Genomic DNA, 20,944 nt, shown 5'->3' with positions numbered 1-20,944 from the left:
CCAAGAGATATATAATATGTATCTCATGTCTCTAAAAGTCCTAATTTGAAAGCATGTGGTCTTTATTCCCATTTAATGTCTAGGGTAAGACGTATTCCCCCAAAGTACACCCCTAGCTTTCAACTTTTCCTCATTATTTTTTATGCCTTTTAAATTAAAAGTAACATGCATTTGCCTTTTAGTGAACCTGTCTTTCATTTTCAAAGCAGTGATTTTTTATTATTGACTTTCAAAGAGCAAATCAATCCCACTAAACTGCCACACTTTTTATCCTAATTATTTTTTCAATTGCTGTGTTTCTTATTCTACATCTGAATTAGTATAACTTTGGTTTTTTTCCCCTTTAAACATAACATTAATACTCATTTATGTCTTTTTACTTTCCAGCTTTATGAAGGCACTATTGACTCTCACCTTTGTAAATTTCTGCCCTCAAAGTTTTAAATGTTTGCAATAAACACACAATTTTGCTGCTATCATTAGCAGCCATTAGCCATAAATTAGCTGCTTCATTTCAAGTTTAACTTCCATTTCTCCTAAAATGCCATCAAGAATCCTTCTCTCCTGGCCAGCCTTACACTGGTGGAGTAGGGAGATCAATTTCAAAATTTTAAGAACTACATCAGTGTAATTTTGACTGCAGTCAGGAATATACCCTCCTTAAGTATTTTCTTCCTTTTTCTTGGCTCGTGGAAATCCTTTGGATATTTCTGACAGTGTATGCCCTCTGGAATGTCTCTGCTAAAATATCCAGACATTCCAAGACGTTGGTGGCAAGATCCTGAATCATAACTGTAGTAAATTTCTGGTGGGTGCTGCTGCCTTTTTAGATCTCTGTGGGAGATCCTACCTTTAATCCATGCAACCAGACTCTGCTGTCCTGACTGTGACTGGGCACGTGAAGAGCCAGTTGTCCAGTAAGACAATTTATTTCAGTGATGTGTTCATGTGATGGCTAATTCTGAGGTGAGAGCACTGACATCAAGGAGAATCTGGATAGATATGGGCTCTTATTTTGGTCCTTAGATAAATATGGCAAGTGTGCTGTAAGCATGGGACGGACTAGATGAAAGACAACACTGTTTGTGTTTCTCTGATAATCTGCATTTTTAGGTTCTTCACTCAACTGTTTGAGTTTGAAAAGCAAAGACAGCCAAAAGGAGATTGTTTTGGAGAGAAGTGATAGCCAATCTGGGACAGCAGTCAAGAAAACCTCAGTGGTGTCATGATTCAATTGCAAGGAGGTAAAAATGTTCTGACAAGGTCTTCCATGGGAACCAAATTTATATTTTAGAAATTCTGCATGTTATGTTGTTGATTTGTAATTGATATGTAGCATCCACACACGTTTATACCAGGTGAAGAGCAGAGGCTGCCTAGGTCTCCTGCGAAAGCCCCTTGCACAGCATGTACAGCACCTTTACCTCCCTGTAATCAGACTTTCCATCCCTTTCCTCTCAGGTCCGTGTGGATTCCTCACGTGCTGATATTTGTGCTACAGCTGTGTATCTTTTTCCAAGGTTTGGGAAGAGAAGTGTTAGCACCTGTCTGAGTTGGCAAGGTGATCTCAAAGCTGCAGAATAAGATTTAAAAGTCTTGGTCAAAGGGACAGGCCAGAGCAATATCAAGTCATCTTAGAAGATTTGACTGTAGCTACAGAGACCTGCTACCCTCAAACACATTGGGAAACCACACTGATAAGCTTTGTCAGGGGCAGTCTGTGGGGAGGTGCTGTAATATAGGCTGCTTCAGAAATCCAAATGTTTTGTTCTCTGATTTTTAGGGTTTTTTTCTGCATTCTACCCAAATTAATAACTTCTTTGATAAAGTTCCTCCTGATTTACTCACAAATGTGCCAGTCCCCTTCTGTTCCTGTCCATCTTAGAAGCATGAGGAGTTCAGCTTTTCCTCACTCAGTTTTTAGTAAAGCACAATAATTATTTTTAAATAGAAAATAGACTCAGGCTAGGATTTTGCATTTTGAAAGGCACCATTTAAAAAACCAAAGACAGATGGTCTCTTGTACCCATAATTTCTTCTTTTAAAATGCAATTTTAATTATTCTCGGTGGATTCAGAATGTCTTTTTTTCTAGGCATGAGTCTAATTTTTTTCCCTCCAGCCTACAGAGGAATAAACACTAGATAATAAATACTTGATGCATAATTTGTTGTTCACTGTGAGATGCCTCTTAAATATTTTGTTTACATTGTTTACATGTGCATATATTGCAAGATAACAATAATGCAAGCTATATTGAAAACTCATGTACATTATTCAGGTATTTTAGTGTATAGAATCCAACAATTATTTTACAGAATTGACAGAAAAAATTTAAGGAGGCAAATTTCCCAGCAAATGAATCCTTCAATATTTCAATATATGCTAGAGTTAAGGCCAGTAGGAAGGATAAAATGCCCTACAGTGGCCCTATCCTGGTTCTAGGACAGCTGTTGTCTGTGCTCTGAAGGCTGCTACACATCCATATCTGTCCTCCTGCTTTTACAACATGTACAATCCCAATGTTGATGCTGAACTTGACTTTTCCATTTTAATAAGAGGCAAATGTGTTTTTAAACAGTGATTGTGTTCAAGGTTCTTCTATTTAAAGGGTTTTTTTTTCCTCTTCTCTGAAAGGGCTTTCTGGCCTCTGATTTCTCCAAGTCCTGGAAGCTTAAAGCTAAACGTTCCCATTGGGGTGGTTTAGGTGGATATGGACTTTCAGGAGGGACATTCAGATGTGTTTCATGTTCAGCAGTAAGGAAGGGACACAAAACTCATGTCTCTAAGCCAATGGAGCCAACAGGCTCTTCCTCAGCAGCCTCACATGGGCTGACTTCTGTGTGGGGTAAGGATGAATCCTGGGACTGGTCTTTCTGGTGACAACAGAAACGAATGTTGGGAAAATTAATTTACTGTATTTCCTCCTGGGTCTTTCTTACGTCTCTAAAGGAAGCTGGAGGAAGTCCATACATGAAAAATCTACCAAGGGATATTTAAAAAAGACAACATCTGACTTGAAGTCCCTGAGCCAGAAATTGCTGGGACTTGGGAGAGGACACATGGGGAAGTGTTGATTACTCTCCTATTACATTCTTCTGTGTTTATCTTTTATCACACAAGATCATTTGGCTTCAACTAGTACAGCTGTCTGTATGTCTTGCAACTCAGGTTTACATGGATGTATTGATACATAGTGGACATTCACATGCCCATTTTAACTACTGTGTTATGCAGTTCTTCCTAAATCCTCTTTAGAGCCAAAGGGGAGAAAAATATTCACATAGAAGGTGTTTCAGAGAAACCTTGGGTTCTTTTTGTCCAGGTAATCCTCTCTGCAATGATAGCAGAGGGAGATAAAACAGCTGAGCTGGCTGATATAAACTGCATGGTGTCGTGTGGTTTCCTCACCACCACTGAATGTACCCCCTTGACACAGGACATGCACAATCTGTGGCAAAGTCCTGTGTAATGAAAATTCATTTTGTGCTGCTTCAAAATACCACATCAGCTTTAACAGCTAGTAACAATCACAATGCAATTGCTCTGTTTCATGGCTACCAGGAGAACAAGACACAAAGGGGCTTTTTGCTGGGGGGTGTGTGGCTTTTTTATCACCGTTAAGATGCAGTGTAAAATTTGCTCTATGAGAGGCATCTCCTGACCCTCCCTGGTGCTCAGCAGCTCTTTGTCCCTGTGAGCAGCTGCCATCCTGGTGGCTTTGCCTTTGCTGCCTGCACAGAGCCCAGCAGAGGAACAGCAGGCAAAGATTCACCCGAGCAGGGTGGGGTGGGGGAGTGAGGTCCCACAGTTTGGCAGCTCTGCTGTAAATGTTTGTGACAGAAATTGCCCCTTGAGCTGTGCTGGAGCTGCCACAGATCCTGGTCCCATGGGCCTCCAGCCCCGCCTGTTTTCTCAGTGTATGAGAGAGAAGCAGTAGAATAACAAAAGAAAATTTCTGACACTTTTCACTGGTTTTTTCCCCCCTCTCTCTTTGTCTGGGATTATGCTGAATATAACTTAAACCCTAGTGCCCTCTTCTGATTTTGAAATAGGTGTCAGTTCTCAGCACACCTGTCCCTGCAGCTCTTGCTCAGCAGCCAATTGTTTGAAGTTAGGCAAGCATCTGGGGACACAGATACTTTAATTTGTAATCAGGTTTAAAGCTTTAAAGCTTTCAACATTTGCTCTGATCAGAAACAGCAGCTTAAGCATAAATTAGCCTTTTCTAGTTAAAAAAATAATTTATTTTTGTCTCCTGGCAGGGGCAGTCAGCTTGATGTAAAGTCCACAGAAGTGAAGGGATAAACCCTTATCAGCTCTGGCCCAGCCCTTCACCCAGCACGCAGAGTCACTTATGCTGAAAGAGGTAAACTGTTATAAGATCTTCAAGGAACAAAGACTGACTAAGGATAATCTTGTAGAAAATGTTACCTTTTTTGGGATGTATTTAACATGGTAAATTACTGGTACGTGACAATTATACAATTCCTAGGCTTTTCAGTGCTAGTAACCCAAATTTAGTTTGTGTCCTTATATCCAGACATATGTAATGTATATTAGGTATATCTCTGACACTCAGCTGCAGACTGTATGAATTAGTTCATTCATCATTTCCAGGCTGCCACCTCTGGGATGGAAGGCAGCAGCTGGCAGGGAGCACACAGCAGTTCTGCACAGCAGCCTCGAAGCCAAGCCCTGCATCCAGGCTGGGTTGTAGGGTGGTTCCACACACAGGGAACTAGAAACCTCCTCTTTACAAAAACACACGTTTGCTTTCTAAAATCATATTTTTTACTGATAGCCATTGGAAAAAAAATACAATATTTGCCCATAAGACATATGATATATCCAAAGTATGCTAAATGTTGCTAAATCTTCTAACACTAAATTTACTGCAAAATAAGGTTATGAATTAATTTTCACAGTCCTGGCTTTCCTAGATTGTGGCTGTTTGCTTATGTTTTATAATATTCTGCAAACTGAGAGCTGTGAAACTGCAAATAAACATTCTCTACTGACCAAACTACTTGTTGATAATTTTAGATGGGAATTTTTGAGAGACTGATGGGCAGATTAACACTAAAGGCCTCTCTAGCAAGTGGTTTAGTAACACATTAAGCAACAAAAGGGATATTTATAGCTCTTTGCTGGAATATGAGTTTTCCAGCTCTCTATTGCCATCTTGAGTCCCTGACTGCCTTACACAGAAAAAACAAATTGGGGCGTAACACCAACAGAGACAAAGGGAAGATACATTTCCAGTCCTCATGACCAGAGCCCTCTCCAGTTATCAGGTGAAAGTCATGAAGTGTCAGAGAAATAACATTATTTACTTCAATTGAGATGATACACATTGTGGCACACACAGGGAGAGCTGAAGGGAAATGCCAGGGCAGTGTGATGTCAGTGCAAATTTGTTCTAAGGGCTTGCAGAATGAGGTTCTTGGAAAGCAGCTGAGCTTAGGGTCCACGGGGAATTCTTGGACATTTGCATCCTGCAGACACCTCTGGCTGTCAGAGGAGCTAGTAAGAGTTTAGAGTGTACTTGCAGGTGGATTGTAAAATTCTGAAAGGTCTATTCTTCCTCCTATGCAGTTGTTTTGATACCATTCTCTTTGCACTATAATTGTCCTTCACAAATTTCTCACCTTCCTCTGAGAATCACTGGGGTGGCAACTGCAGTACCTGATCCATCCTATGATATTTTAGTATGTAGTTACTACATACTAAACAAAACCTATGGATTTCCAAGTTCTTTGGGATAGGTGCCATGAAAAGAAGCCCGAGGCCTTTCCTGTGTGGGCATTTCTCTAACAACTCCTGCTTTCTACCTCATAATGTTCAGACTCCTTTTTATTGGTTTATAACTTTCAGAAGTCCTTCTTTTTATTGTTATTATTCCCTATTCTCTCCCTCTGCCCTATTTCACGTTTGGTAGCAGTGTTTTCAGCCAGTGCTCAGAGCTCAGTATTTTATGAGTAACGAGCGTCCCAGGCAGAAGGAGATCATTGTTACTAATTGAATTCTTGGTTGGGGATCTCTTCCCCTCCACTGAGTGCTTGACACAGACTGAAAACAAGTTGCTAAAACTTAATTCTAATAAATCTACTGCCCATAGTCTGTTTTAGAGTCTTAAGTGTATTTGGGCATAATATCAGTAATCACAAGTACTTTCCTCTTCCAAACAAAGGATGCTGTTTGAAGGTGCCATTAAAACTCCTTTTAGTAAACCTCAGAGTAGCAGCTGACACTAACACAGTTTTAATTGTTCTAGCACAGGGGTAGATTAAACCCTGATGAAAACAGCTTGAGCTGGATTTCACCCCCCTGCTTGCTGCTGCTGCTGTACTGCAGCAAGTATTGGCCTCCCTCTTGGCTTGTTGTCCTGGGGGTTTCTGCAGTGCCAAGCTGGTCCAAAGGGCTCCTAGACCCCCCTGCCTGGGGCTGGGCTGAGATGCAAGTGCCATTCCTCAATGCCCAAATGCAAGTAAAACTCTGAAGGTGTCAGGCCTCTGAGCTGTTACTCCATAGAATAATTGGCACAAGGGAAAACTGAATGTTTTGTGAATATTTTGTGCTGGCTGCTTCTGAACAGATGGGTGTCTCCCCAGGCCTCTGGGAACCACAGGTTATGTGGTTTTGTGCTCATTTCAGAATTGCTTTGCCCTCCTAGGATCTGGGTGGCTCCTCAGATATTGGTTATGTATCAACCTTAGCATTTCTTCAAAATAATGGCCTCATTTATTGGATAGTGCCTTCTGTACTCTGCTGGCAATGGCCTTCCAAAGAGGTACTTTGGCACACCCATCCTGGGCTCCCAGAATTCATAGAGCTGATTATTTTTAATAACATTCTTGGAATAATCTCTGGATGGTGTATATTTGCATTTGTATTGATGTCATCACACTGCTGCAGTTCTGTCTTCAATACTCCTTTTTATATATTTCCTGCAAGTGCCACATTAAATGATCATGGGATTCTTGGAAAAGCAACAGGAAATTATATAATGGTGCCCACAAGTCTGTGTATTGACTTTTCCACAGACTTGCTGGTCTCTGAGCCTAAAAATTGTTGGTAAAACAAAGATATTTGATCTTATTTTCTGTTCTTGATTCTTTTTACTGTCTGAGAAGTCCTGGTGTTTTGCTGTTCTATTAGGAAAAAACAAAAAAGATTAAAAGAGCTAATTATAGAGATTATTGTGGGTTTGGTTATAGGGATACATGTTTAATGTAGTTGCTTTATATTCTTAAGTAACTATCAGCAGGAATTCAGATGGACACACTCTGTCACCTGCAAGTAAGCTACAACTGGCACTGAGATGAGCAGAAACGTCTGTAATAGAATCATAGCTCTGGTACAAAACTTGTAGGACATTGAAAGAAATAATTGGTTTTTAAGTCTACTTCAGTACATTCAAGCTATAAAGCATAACCTATAAAAATGGAGAAAGCTACAGGGAAAACTGTTGTCTGTGGCATTGTTTCTCAGTTACCTTACACAGGTCATAAGCTGTGAAGGACAAGGCAAAGGTTTCTGTGGAAAATTGTAGAAAAACACCTGATGCCAGTGTCACAGAAACAAGAATAGCTGTAAGGCCTGGGCTTTTGGCCATGTCTAAGGGGTTCTCAAAGTGCTTTGTGGAATATTTTGAATATTTATAGCTGAGAATTCAAATTCCTTCTGTTTGTTGGCCTGAAAATAGCTTTGCTTTGAAGATACAGTGACTCTTTCTGGTTTGTGGTGATTTTACCAAATAACTTCACCCTCTTATGGGTTTAGTCTTTATCTGAGGGATAATATATCCCCTAGATGCAGGAAATAACCAACATATTGCTTAGAGCCAACATATTGCTTAGAGCCTTCCAGTCTCATTTGGATAATTCCTTCAGTAAATTCCCTTCTCATCTGGGATGATTCCTTGATCAATTTCCCAGGCTAAGTTGGGTTTCCAGCAGATTCCTTTGAGAGTCTCATCCCTGGGTGAGTCCCCAGCCATGTGTCAGTGTGGCACTGTGGGGTGGTGGCACTGCCCCCAGAGCTGGCTGTCCCTTGTGCCCTGCCAGGAGCCCTCAGTGCTACCAATGAAGTGATAAACTGATAGCCATAAACCCAAAGAAAGCCAAAGAACAGCCAGCCTGCTCGGAAACCTGCAATGGAGCCTTTCTCTGTGTTGAAATAACTCTGGTACCAGGAACAGTCTAATCTTACCAGGGCGAGGTCAGAAAGTGCTGGTTTACCCTGCAGCAGCATACTTGACTCCAGCAGCAGATGAAATTAATCTCTCCTGATCTCTCCATTGGGACTGCTGGATGGCTTCCAAGGCTTGGGCAGGCCTGTGGAGCATCAGCTCGAGTACTTCAGGGCTCCTGGGGTCTGAAGAAAGACACATCCTGTAAATGCTGCTTCAGTTCTGTGCTCAGCGCTGGCAGAGAGCAGAGCACAGGAGGCAGGGCAGACATTGGAGATTGGCTTTACTGAGCCTCTCACAGGACTCAAACCAAGTGCAGCTGCCCTGGTTAGAGCTCAGCAGTCCCACATTTCACCCTCTAGAACAGAGACACTGACAGTTGTCCTAAAGCATTAAGCTCTTACATGGTAATTTAAACAAAACCCAAAGACATTTGGGGTGTGACTGCTGAGAGCATTTTAACTCCACAGCAGGAGATTCTCACACCTACTGTAATTCCTGAGATTCCTACTTCAGAGTTAATTGAAATTGGATATTAATTTGTATTTTCTGAATGAGAACAGCTTCTCTGGCATTTATTTTGTTAAGATACACAACTTTCAACACAAACTTGGAATAAAACTGACAATGGCTCAATGTAGTAATATGCTGAGCAGAAAGTTTACTGAAAAATTGTTAATTTCCCCCCCCTCCAGCACAGAACCACTGTTTTACTGTGATACACAAGCTATTTGCTTCCTACTGCTTGGGAGTTTAGCCTGTTTGGAGAAAACTGCAAGTGAAAACAAAAAGTATTGGAAACCTCTAGTGTATTTCCTGAAAAAGTAATCCTCTTTAGTTGTTTACCTAAATCTTTTCCCAAAGTAGATTTTTGTAGCTGCATTATACTACTATCAAAAAGATTTGATTCAGCTGAGGAGGCAAATGAGACAAATGTGTTTTGTGATGCTTGAGAATGAAGAAAAATTAAGTTTTTTCCATTGCAATATTTACATGTTGGGTAGTGTAAAAATTTACTTTGAGGTATTTACAGTGGGAACACTGACTGTGTTTTAAATAGCCATAATGTTCTGAATGTTCTTGCTAAAGCTTAGTTACTTTTTCTTCTTTATTTTCTGACAGATTGTATGATGAAATGTCAGGTAATACACTTTCAGAGCACGAACCATCATCCTGTTTTATTGGTTTAATCGGTGTGAAAGGAATGATTTAATTCACTATCCAATTACATTCCTGAGTATGTTCATTTTAATAGGCTCAGTATTTCCCTAATTTATCTGCTAATCATTAGAAATGCATTTGGCCTCAGCACAGAGACTGCTGTGTCCTGGGTTTCAGGCTGGGATTAGCACAGTTCTAAGAAATCCAGAGCAAGTCTGAGCAATGGAATTAGAGTATTTTGCACACACTCAGGTGAGAGCAAGCGGGGCTGATGATTTGTGTGCTGAGGGCTGTGTGTGCTCATCTCCACAGGCACCCACAAAGGTCAGCATTTTCCCTGGCTGATAGAACTTCCTTAGCAGGGTATAATTACCAGGAAAAGTGCATACAGTGACAGAAAATCAGTTTATCATGTAGTTAAACTGGCCTTGCACTTGTATGTTTTTGAGCTGGGTGAGTATTTGTAAGCACTTTGATTGCCGTGGCTGTACTGTAAATGGATCTCTGTGTCTTCTTGGAATAAAAAATGTTTTTCTTAAAATCTACCACCTGGTAGGAGTCAGTAAAGGGTGAGATTTACTTGCAGCACTTTCAAAAACTTGTTCAGCACAAATCTTAAAATTGAATTTATAAATCAGGGATTAGTTTTGCTAGGATACTTTCCGAACAGCAAATTAAATGCCTTGAAAACATTGCTCATTCCTCTTAACTAGCAGAAAATACTCTTTATTATTTATTTATGGGATTATGGATAGTATTGATTTCTAAATTGTTATCATAGAATGTTTATTAGAAATAGGCCAAGCCCAAGCAGTGAAATTAAAGAGATTTTTTTTAGATGTCTAAAATTTGATCATGATGTCATTTGGACCATATACTGACACCATATACTGCCATAAAAACAGTATCAAGAAGATTTCTAATTAAAGTCTCTTATACTGCTACATAAGAACTTCTCTCAAGTGTAACCTTTTTTAATATATGATTAGGTGATTCCATAAAACCTTGAGTCGTTATTTCCCTACAAAATGCAGTGTTTGGACATGATATAATGTTCTGTTTCCTGTTTCCAGAGCTCTCCGGAAATAGGCTAATTTCCAAAAAGAAAAACTGACAACAAGAGTTATTAATGTCCCCAAAAGCAAACTCCTACTCTGCAAGACAAATTGAAATAGTTCAGTCTTCTGCAATAGTGTCAGTAGAGTTAGATAAGTTATAGAAGAGTCAGATAAGGTCTGGGGTCAAGAAAAAAAAGATAAATAACGAAAAGTCACCCTATAGTCAATATATTATTTTGTTACAGCTACAATATTTAGTAAAGTCCATGTAGAAACAACACAGTTTTGATACACCTATGAGAGAAATGATATAATTTTAACAGAGCTCCTTTAAGTGAAATATCTGTTTTGATCCTCTCTTGGGGAAACACATTTTCATGTTCCAGGATAAAACACTTGTTGCTTTTAGCTTTTTATATTTCTAGTTCTGCAGTGAGAGTTGATTGACAAACAGCAAATGCCATATGGCTCCTCCTCACCCTGCAGCCAGAAGGTTGGGGTTAAAAGTGAGAGGGAAAAATGGGAAAAGAATAAATGAGAGCACAAGAAATTTGGCAGCATCAGAGATCTGTACATACAATTGCTGAATGACACATTGAGGCAAGTCAGCTTAATTATAAATTATATGTGGTAAATTTCAGGATAAAAGCATTTAAGAAACTAAATCCCATATTGGTATGTTGCATTATCCTGAAATGACCCTGGGCAGCCAAATGTTCTTGCAGTCTGTCCTTGGCTCCTTTTTGCATTATACAGGTTCCTAAGCCAAATTTGCAAAGTTAAACATCTGAGCTGTAAATAAAGATCCCTAAAGCCTACTGCGCTTTCCTTGTTCTAAGAGTCCCTTCACAGTATGGCCTCAATTCAACTAAGTACTTAATATGTACTTAAATCCCACTTAAATCAATGGGATTTAAACATTTGCTTAAATGCTTTGCTAAATCATGGCCTATTAAACTGTCTGTGTTGGAGATCAGACTGTAATTTATATTGCTGTGATTTCTTCTCCTAGTGTTAAACATGAGACCCCAAAATACATTTCACTGTAGTCTTGCTTGATTGAAGCTGAACAGTTTAATGAGAATGTGCAAAACCTGTACTCCTCATGTGCAAGAAACAGGTTTTATTTATTTTGGTCATCAGCGGTTGTAAACTTATGCTCCTGATAAAGTGAAGTCAAATAAGCTCCATTAAGAGGCTGAATGTTTCTCACACACCATCATTTTGAAGATGAATGGCATGAAATTTTTCTTTTTCAGTAATGAGTGCAACTCCTGGTTAAACATGGGAACATACAGTTATTTGTACAGAATGTAGATACATGAAAATATTTGTAGAGGAAGGGGGAAGATTTTTATTCTTTTGCTGATTTGTTGGCAATCTCTTTCTGGCTTTTTTTTTTTTTTTTCCTGCATATGCAACTAGGGTTGACAAGAAAAACAGCCCTTTGTAGCTGAGGAGGCAGCAAGAAAAGGAGTTGCCAAAAGAGCTGTCAAGACTCTCCAAGTAATTTGATGTGTGGAGAAAATATGTCAAAATTATTTCAACTGCATATAGTATAAGTTTTTTAGAAGCAAGTCAGATGTTCCACTATGCCTGGGATGCCCATAGAGATTACTCTGGCCTTATCACTGTTTTTTTGGAAAAGAGTGAAGATGAATGGTGGGAAAGTGAGGACACTTCTTGACTTCTACTCTTCTCTGCTTGTAGTGGAAATCAGCCAAAAATCCAGCTCATATGCCAAGAAAGCCCAAATGAAGAGATGAGTGGAAAATACCAGATGCTTAAATTTGTCTTGGATTTTCTCAAAACTGCTAAGACTGGTTTTCTCCTTAATTAGCCAAATAAGGGATGGAGTACATTTCTTTTTCATGTACAGATATTTCTTGGATCCTATGAGTTAACCACCTCTAGGACACTGCTGTCCCTGTCAGAGGAGGAGACAGATGTGGCTTTTTAGACAACATTAGCAGGAGATGAGTGCTGTAGAGGACATCCCATACTCCTCACCCATAACATGCTGCCCTGCCAGAATTCCCCCAAGACTGAGATCCCTGAGACTGCTGTTGTCTGGAAGTCAGGTTACATTTCTGTCCTGAGAAGGAATTGCTCTCAATGCTTTTTTTTTTTTTTTTTAACTAGACAAGATTTATTTTCAGTCCAAGAGTTGTCTTTTCTTCAGTGCTTAGTTTGTTGTGTCACTTGTAATGACTACTGTAATATCTGGAAAAAGAGATAACTAGAAAAGCCTACGGCACTTGATTAGTCTGCTCAGAATATCTGATACAGCCCTTTCACACAGCAGATGTAAGTGGTATGAATGCATACAATTTCATAGTAATCTTAATATTCCAGTTATTTCCATAATTTTAAATTATATATGAATGCATACAATTTCATAGTAATCTTAATATTCCAGTTATTTCCATAATTTTAAATTATATATGAATGCATACAATTTCATAGTAATCTTAATATTCCAGTTATTTCCATAATTTTAAATGATATGCAGAGATATTAATATTGATGTCACACTCAGAAGAATTAAATACGTGCAGGATAGTTTATGGTTTAAAACAAATGGATATAAATGTAACATTTTTATTCATATTATATTTTAATAATAATTTATTACTAATATTTAAAATCCATGTGTCATTATTTGGGAAAGAAATCCTACTTCAGAATCTAAAATATTCCAAAACTTTCAGGGTTCATTGCTGATTTGAAAATGCCTGTCATGTATTTTATATATATATGTATATATATTAAAATTGTTTCTTAGCAGTTTTTTTTGGTTTTTTTTTTTTTTTACAGTCAAGCACAACAGAACTTCAGTGAAAGGGAGAAAACAGTAATTTTTTGAGCAGGGGAAGTAACTCTTTTCTTATCCATCATCTGCTGTTACAATATCTTTATATCTGTCTGTTTACTGATAAATCTTTATTTTCCAGCTTCCTTTGTTCCCAAGCCTGGATAAAAAATTGTAACTGCCTTTAAAAATCTTAGAATGTTGCAGCACACTTTGTTTCACCTCAAAGGCTGATTTTTGAATTGCACATGAAAGTGTTCCATGTTTTCATGTTAGTTTAAGATTTAAAGTTTCCACAAATATTTACAACTACCCACTCTTTTCTCACAACTAAGAAGTATAGATATAAAAATCCACCCCCTCTGATTTTCACACTCTTTATCACATTGAATTAAATTAGAAGGGAAATTGGAAAAGAGATTAAATTGCAATTATATTACTTTCTTCAAATGATCATAATTTGATTTAATTTCAAATAAAATATTAATAAAGTGCTAACTTTTCTTGCTGGGAAATGCCATTAATGGAACAGTTTCCCAGGGAAACTGAAGCAAAGTGATTAACTGTCCTTTCTGCTTCAGTAATGAGATCTTGCTAAAATAAACAGTTTTGCCTGGTTTGGCATTTGTCTCATGTATTTATGCCCAGTTCTAGAACCTCAACAAATATGGCATGTTCTGGACCTTGTTTGAGGGTCTCTTAACTCTCTGTCTTAATTGTCACACTTTTTAGAAGTTGTAAATTGCAAGCAGCTACAAGAGAATCCTTTTTAGATTCTATAACTAGAAATAGGGAAAAAAAATCATATACATGTCTAATTTCAATGACACAATGACTGAAATTATTTTTAAAAAATAAATGTGAAAGATGTCCATATGCAAGTTCTCATGAAAAGATTCAGAGGTTCAAAATTAGATAATTTTAATGTACTCTTATTGTTGGTTTTCAGTTAGAAAATTGAACTCCAGAAATGTCCCCCTGGCTAAATGAGGCTTTTGTAATGTTGAAATTAATCAATCAACTCTCCAATAAGAGCCAAGCCTCAAATCCACAAGCATGAGACAACAGCTAGTAATGGCCATGTGAATTGATTTCAGAAGGTTAAATGTGCGCATTCAGGGCTTAGAACAAAGTCTTTGTGGCCTTATCCAAAGGGGATATCTGTGTGACTCACATACTTTGCATACACTGTAATAATGAAAATTAAGGGACTGGGTTTAGATGAGGCCATGAAGGTTTATTCATGGTCGAAATTTAGACCAGAGCTTTTTTTTTTCCTGATGAACAAGGTCCATGGAAGTCTGACACTGAATAATTTTGTTCCCTCTTGGGGCAGAAAAAAAAAGGATGTAAAAAACCCAAATGTACTAAATATATGTGTGATGGTAGATTTTCTTTTCTTTTTTTTTTTTTTAATTGGTTAATGGTTGGGCACATTTAAAGGATAAAATAGGTTGTTGGCTTCTATGCTGAGGTTGTGGCTAAGCCTGGCATCAATTGTTTGTTTAAACTTTAGAAGAATCAGTCTGAAAAATGGGTTCATGGTAAAAATGGGGATGTAAATCTGTAAGTAATCATGCCTAAAGCTGGGCTGGGTAGGCTTTGGTTTACTGTTTAGCCAAAGTTTGCTCCAATATAGGCATAATTAATGGATTTGAACAAGTGTAGCAATTCTGAACAGCAGAGAAACCTGACAAAGAGGCAGGGTTCAACCAAGAGTGGGATAGAGAGGGATTTTGGAGAAATCATATGTAGGTTTTCTCCGTGGGACTTTCCAAACTAAGGCTGTTATTAGATATAGGCTAAAAAAGGGATTCTGGGTTGTTTGACATTTAATACCCTTTACAAAAGAGGTTTCCGGGCTAAAATCAGCACTGTGTCCTCAGAAAATTACAATTATCATAAGGGCACGTAGCTGTCCCTGGACTAAAGTGTTTGTGTTACCCATGCTCAAACTGTTCCAGACAGATGAGGCAGAACTTGGATTTCAGCTGTTGACACTCGGAGGGAGTGGGAGTCCTTGGCTGAGGCTGCTGTTTAGGTGCTGTTGATCTTCCTTGTCAGGGTAACGTTTCCAGGGCTAGGTGACCAGCCAAGCTTTTCCTGCTCAAGCTTGTGTTTAGAATTATGCATATGTTCCTTGGCTGAATTGGAGCTTAAGACCCACAGCTGGTGTCAAGCTAGGAAATGGCATGGCCAGTTCTCAAAAAATTCAAAATGAAAAGGAATGGGTGGTGTAGTGAACAGGCACCGTGAGCAGTGGATGGCATCCAAGCATGGGAAAGATGGGTTTCACAATCAGTGTAATTAACACAAAAAGCCTAATTGCAGAAAACAGAGATGCAGGAGCTTCAAAAGATCTTCCCCAAAAAAGACTGATTTCAAAAAAGCAGAAAGAAAAAATAATCCGATGCTGATTATTTGAATTGTGTGGAGTATATAACCAAAAAATGGGCAGAACAAAATGCCAAACAGGAAAGGGAAAAAAAAAATCTTAAAACCAGGAGAATTATTAAATTCTGTTTTGTTAAAAAAATAATTTTTAATGATGTTTTGACAAATGTCGCAAGGATTTGCATTTTTGAAAGAAGGAACTTCTTGCAGTGGCCACATGCATTTGAGGTGCTTTGAGCCCTGGAGCTGAGGGCTCTGCGCGCTCGCTGCGATGCCACAGCCTCTGCAGCCATCTCGTGGGGACACTGTGCCTGGTCACCCAGGAGAGCCAGGCTGGGACACTGAGCTGGGCAGCAGCACAGCCTGCCTGGGAAAGGCTCATCTCTAGGCTTTGCTTCCTTGTCACAATGAATTTTTTCTGGGGCACAGTCCTACAGCACGTGCCAGTGAGTAGTGACTGCACATACTGGTAGGTGATTTCTCACCTACATTCAAATCCTGGGTGTTTTCCCCCTCTCTCATCATCATAGACTTACTACAGGAGTAAGCATGCAGAGCCCGGGGCACTGGCTGCAAAGCAGGAAAGGTCCCTTTCATGCTGAAGCTCCATCTCTCGTGTCCTGGCAGAGCACACGACTTCCCAAAGGAGCCTTGGAAGGGTTAGCTGTGTCTGACAGCAGCACCAATAGGCTGCAAGGCTGAACAATCTATTTCTGTTTCCTCCTCCCATCAACTCAGATGCATTCTGTTATTCTGTTCTCTCTGATTATACCCTTACTGATCCCATCCTGCCAACTCAACCAGCCAAATTCAACTTGGGGACGGTATTTTCTTTTTCATAACTGTTTGACTGTCTTTCTCTCTATGTCTTCTTGGCAGTTTTCTGCTTTGCAAATCAGTGAAAGAAAAGCTGCTCATTTCACTGGAAATAGCAACTGTTTTCCTGAGGGTTTTGTTTCTTCAGCTTACAGAAAGGCAGAGACCAAGCAAGGTGATTTGTCCTGACAGGATGAAGTGATGGAGGTACAGGCCATTCACTTCATGGGTTCTTCTCTAAGGACTATTAATGCCTTTTGACTATGCTTATCCCACTGCCAGCAGTCAGCCTTTTGCTCCAGCAGGTGCTGTTAAATACTCCAGGCGAAGCTTCCCTTTCTGCTTCCAGTGATTCACCATCAGTTTGGGACACAAAGGTATCACAGGCTGTTCACCCAGCCAGGTAGAAATACATTCACCACACTGAATACAATTTTTTGAATCCTTAGGGGAAGTTCCTGCAGATCCCTAACAAGATGGCCCACCACCACCATTCCCAGGTGAGCTGACCATGTTTAACCATCCAGTTGACAACTGGAGGATTCCACGCCTCAGGTTAGGTTCTTGATGATCTTGTTTCCTTGGCCTGGTGGGCAGAGTGGAAATGATTTCTTGGTGATAAATGCCTGTGTTCTAAATGTATGGGAGGTCATGGCAAAAGGCTTTGTGAAGAGCAGAAGCTGTAGCCTTTGTTGCCTTCTAAATTCTCTGCCTTTGGTCCCCCACTGAAGTTTTTCTCTCAGCTGTGCTTCAGTTGACACACAGGAAAGGATTAAAAAAAAAAACAAAAACAAAACTACTTTTCTTGCAGTTTGATCAGGGAATTGCAGTTTATTGTAGCACTCATTTAAATGCTCAGAGACTATTATCCCCAACAGATGCATGAAAATCATTAAATGGCCAAACCACCTATGTTTGTGTAAAAAGCATCATAAATTGACTAAGCACTTGTCAACCAGATCTGAGATCTGATGAGATATGAGAGCTAAATAGAATTGTAATTTCCAGAGGTATAGTAATTATTTATGTGGCTACCCAGGTTTTCAAAAATTTTTGTTACTAGAAAAAAATCTTCAGACATCTCAACATTCCCCCTATAAATTCTGTTCCTAGGAATCTCTCAAGAATTTTCCTAATCTGACAATTTCTCTTTATGTGTCACTCTTGTTATTTGCTGAAACACACATGGTCCATGAACAACCATTGAAACTCATTGCTAAACGATCTTTCACATATTCTGAGATCTGGACATGTAGACAACACCTGTTTATCCCAGCAGTGTCTCAGAAGAACTCCTTTCAGACTGGTTTGGACATGGTGTGACTCAGAGCATCCTGGGTTCCAGCACTTGGTCTGGTGAAACCTGTTCCCCTCCATCCTTCCTGTTGCTGTCTGGTTGCTGCCCTGCTACATTTCCCTCTTCTGTCAAGTTGTACTTTGCAGACACTTCCCCTCGACATGGGACAAATGTTTTAGGCTTTTCTTTCATGCCTTGACTTTTCTTTCCACTATGGAATTTCCTGTGAGGTGCTGCACTGGCCACAGGGAGGATGTGACCTTCAAGAATGGGTGCTTGAGAATTTTTACCTTGTAAAATTGAGATGACTTGAACCTTTCCCTTTCAGGTATTCTTGGTTTCTAATTGATCTACAGCAAATCACATTGATGTTAAATGCTCCAGAAAATCAGTGTATGTCATCTCAAATGCTAGAATCTTGTTTAGCTACATTCATCTCAGATTACAGTTGTTTTGTTTCTGTGCATGTCTGTGATTTATTCTGTTGGCTTTTTTTTTCCGTCAAAGAAGTACAGGTTCCTAATCTCACTGATTTGGTTTCTTCATTTTAGGTCATGTTACAAATTTCAAATCAGATTACAAGAAAATTGGATTAGTTCCTTGTCCTTAAACAGAACACTTAAGTGTCTGGACTTGGTACTTAAAAACTTATGTTTTTCAGAATTTATATGGTTTGGGTGTGCAGGAGGAGCAGAGCACTTAGTATTGAATGCACCACCCCTTAATTTTATTTCAAGGAGACTTTTCACAATAAGTAAACAGTGGATTGTACTAATAGTCTGAGAAAGCAATTTTCAGAAGTATGCTTTAGTAGTTGAAATATCAGTGCTGTTTCAACTGTTTTATTTACCTTCTTCAAAAACCACTATGAATGTGACAAATCGCATGTTCTGCACTCCAAGCTTGTTTTATGTTCTGACACTTTCAATATATTGATTTTATTATTCATCATTACAAGAAGAAATAAGTTAGTTTTCTGAAAATTAGACAGTGGCCTCACATTTCTGGGAAACATTACTCATTAGAATCAGATGCCTGCCTCTAGTATCAAAAACATCTAATTTCTTATGAGAGCTTCACCTTTCAGTAGAAGACGTTATTTCTCTAAATGGGAGCCCAACTACCCCTTCTTTTTATTGTTTTGTTGAGAAATGTTAATAACAATATTTATTTTTCTAGTCACCTGTGGATATTAAGCACTCAATGTTACACTGAATAGTTATGCTATATGGAAGAAGTAGTGCTTAAAAAGTTCACTGAAGAATTAAGCAAAAAGGTTAAAGTAAAAAACATTCCATTCTTAATGCTTCTTATATTAAAAAATAATAACGTCAACCCTAAGCGAAAAAGTGGTGCAGTTTATATATCTCAGAGAGTAAAAAAGATAATAAAAGCATTTTGCATAATATATAGGCGGGGTTTTCCTAATTAGTGTCTCACACCTTATTAACAAATGAAAAGAATGATCTTTGATTTTTAAACTCTGATATGGACTTCGAGTGGGGATTTAACTGTTTCTAGACTTTTACATCATTTTCCCGTGCCTTTATTGCTCTCGGGTTTATTGATGGCCATCCAATGCTCCGCAATTAAACCAGATACATGTGACTGTATCTGGAGAATTTATTGAAGATTTTTTTTTTTTTTTAGCTGAAAACACCTTCTTTCCGATGTTTTGCTTCTTTCCCAAGAGTTAATCTAAATTTTCTTGGAGGTAAAACACCTTTCCCAGAGGGACTCGTTGACTCAGAGCAGCCGCGTACGCGGGAGCAGCTTGGCCACAGGGTGGAGCGGTCGGATCTCTGCAGGGAAAAATCCAAAAGCTGCCTGCCTGCCAGGATCCTCCAGCAGAGAGGGGCGCTGCAAGTCCTCTAAGTTCTCCTGGGAGCACCGATCTTTATGGTGATTTATGTACATACGTGCAACAGGGGTTGGAATGGCTTTTGCCCCCGCCCAGGTCTGGTAACAACATCTAATGGTGAAATTAATTAGCAGGGCGTTTCATTCAGGGCAGCAATTCCAGTTTGCCTCCTCGTATCCTTCACATGGAGGTGAAGGGGTTCTCATCCTCCTGATCACCCCTGGATGCATCAAATTCTTCACACAAATGCATTTCTGGTACCGATAGGGGCAGAGTGGTCTCCTCACCCTGTTCCCCCTACACAGCTCATGATGTGCTTTGCCTTCCTCCCGGCTCATCCTGGGCAGTGCTTGACTTGGACCACACGGAAGGGAAAGGCTAAGGACCAGCAGCAGATGCAGGAACTTCACTTAATAAATTGCTAATATATCCTCATTAACATAGAAGGCTTTCCAGAGTGGATATTAAGACAAAGGGCTTTTGGCATTTGTGCAGATTTAAGGGAACATCTGTGTTTGTCATGGCAGAAGATTCATTGTGTGATAATAAAAACAGAGCCTCAAAGGAAAATATTTTTACTCATAAAAAGTAAGACTTTTTATAAGAACTTTCACTCATGTTCTTTTTATAAGAACTTTCACTCATGCTCTTTTTGTGGTTTTTTTTTTTCCCCAGATGTCACCACTTTCATAGCTTTTTCTTTCCTATTGATAGATATGTTATCTATTTAAAAACAAGAACACATCCTGAAAGGACTAATTAAACCATAAAGCAATATTTTCAGTAGTTCCGTTCTCTTGTTCACCTTTATGTGCTTTGAAATACAATACAAATCTAAAGGTCTGCACAGGCTGAATTAAATAGCTTCCTATGTTGGAGTTGGTTTAGTTTAGCTCTTTGAGCACTTAAACCTGTTACCCAATTAAACAAATCAGTATTAGTTACAACTAAGATGACTTACAAGTTGTGAAGAGATTGTACTCATTTCAATAAACCTAAAAAAAAATATTTAATTATTTTGATATGTTTTCTGCATTTAGGTGTCACCTTAGAAATATTTTAAAATTAAGAATTAAATTTAAGATGTGCAGCGAAGAACTGCACATCCTAAAACCTTGAGAAGAATATATGGTGTTGTTTAAAAGTGTGAAAATTAAATACTGTAATGAGAACTTAATGATTATACCATAAGCAGAAAATACAAGAAAGAGGAGTGAAAAAAAAATCAGACTTAGTTTGTTGTGTAATAATAATGAAAAGCTAAATATTAATGATAGGTTGTGAGTCATAATTTTCTTATTAAGATTTAAACTGTTTTGCTTGAGCTGAGCCTTAGAGGCTGCTCATATGCA

General features: G+C 38.9%; 1 long non-coding RNA gene across 1 annotated transcript; it reads left to right on the top strand.

Annotated features, from left to right (window-relative positions):
• The first annotated feature begins 4,030 nt into the window (after positions 1 to 4,030).
• LOC137481851 (uncharacterized) lies at positions 4,031 to 18,030 on the top strand. Its single transcript, XR_011003718.1, has 3 exons — positions 4,031 to 4,368; positions 16,884 to 16,947; positions 17,962 to 18,030. It is a non-coding gene; the product is annotated as an uncharacterized lncRNA (long non-coding RNA).
• The last annotated feature ends 2,914 nt before the right edge of the window (positions 18,031 to 20,944 follow it).

This window comes from Anomalospiza imberbis, chromosome 13, assembly GCF_031753505.1.
Source record: "Anomalospiza imberbis isolate Cuckoo-Finch-1a 21T00152 chromosome 13, ASM3175350v1, whole genome shotgun sequence".
In the NCBI taxonomy this organism is placed as follows: Eukaryota; Metazoa; Chordata; class Aves; order Passeriformes; family Viduidae; genus Anomalospiza; species Anomalospiza imberbis.
Note: the sequence above shows the minus strand (reverse complement) of the source record. Positions and strands in the feature narration are given on the sequence as shown.